This window comes from Primulina huaijiensis, unplaced genomic scaffold (genome assembly GCF_012295235.1).
Source record: "Primulina huaijiensis isolate GDHJ02 unplaced genomic scaffold, ASM1229523v2 scaffold29509, whole genome shotgun sequence".
Lineage (NCBI taxonomy): Eukaryota > Viridiplantae > Streptophyta > Magnoliopsida > Lamiales > Gesneriaceae > Primulina > Primulina huaijiensis.
In genome coordinates, this window is record NW_027357014.1 from 302182 (window position 1) to 303722 (window position 1541).

Sequence of the window (1541 nt, forward strand, 5' to 3'; positions counted from 1 at the left end):
AATAATAATAATAATAATAATAATAATAATAATAATAATAATAATAATAATAATAATAATAATAATAATAATAATAATAATAATAAAATTACGCACCTTTTTTTATAATCTGAGAACAAATTTTACAAATTCAACATGAATTCTTCTTTTTTATGTTTTTTTTAAAATAAAAAAATAGAAATATTATTTGGCAGCATAGTTGAGATATGAGCGATCACTTTTTAATTGGTTTCGTTTTTCAATTAAATCTGCTTTTTAACAACACAAAGATTGTGCATTATGTTTTGCTTTATTTGCCGACATAATTGGACGAAACTTTCTCATTAAATATTTGGAGATTGATCGAAAAGCTAATGCCAAACATCTGCGGCACAAAGGCCTAACATATGGTCAACATTTAAAACTTGGGTCGTCGGTAATTTCCCGACAATTCTATGAGGTGAAATATCTCTAAAAGTTTCAAAAAATCTACACACGATATTTTCTTCAAATTTTCGATGGAAAAATTCTTAAATTTATTTTTACAAATTGTAACTTGTCCTACCAATATTAATTTGTATCTCTCTTGTGCGACGATTTTATATATTTTTATCCGTAAGACGGTTTGACTAGATCCATAATTATCATAAAAAGTACAATTTTGCATAAAAAATGATATTTTTCATAATATGAATCGAATAAAAAATCAGTCACACAAAATTAATTTATGAGATCCGTGCTGATGATGTAATGTTGCGGTACACGATTAGTATACGAAATTAAGCTTTCGAGGCCTACTTTCGTCGGCCCAAGGTGGAACTATATGATCCCCCATCACCTCAGCCCAAAGGCCCAAGACCACGACGTAATGGAGAACTCTCTGAATGGATCGCATTCTTGAAGCCTACGATGGAGTCCAATATTTTATTGAACTATTTAAATTAATTTGTTAATATTCAGATGAATATAATATTTATATAACTCGGCACTCTAAATAAGTCAGCTCTATTATTAGCTATATTAGCGACAATTACACATCTCCTTTTCCAATTTATAATATGATCCTTTATTTTACTATAAATTTAAAAATGTAAATAGTTTATACCTTACGAAAATAATATATTTTATATAACGATATTTATTGTTTCAAAATTAATTGTCCAATAATATCATTTTTTTTTATAATTTTACCTTACAGGCGTCATTTCTTGATTCTGTATAATTTAATTTGTTAATTGTCAAATAAATTAAATTGCTCTTTTGCATGCCTTGTTGAAATTACAATTACTTTTTTATTTTATAATTAATATGCCAATGAATAATTTCGAGTACGATATATATTTATTTTCCCAAATTTAGTGGGGTCGGCCATATTGGACTTTTGTTCAAATCATGACATCATTTTAGTTATAATATGGCATTATTTTTTTTATTTGATTATGCACACTTCAGTGTTCATTTCATTGAATATAAAAAAATTATATATCTAATAAATATATATTATCTCATCGATATTTACAACCATAAATATTAAAAATATGTATCGTAACAAAATTTTGTGT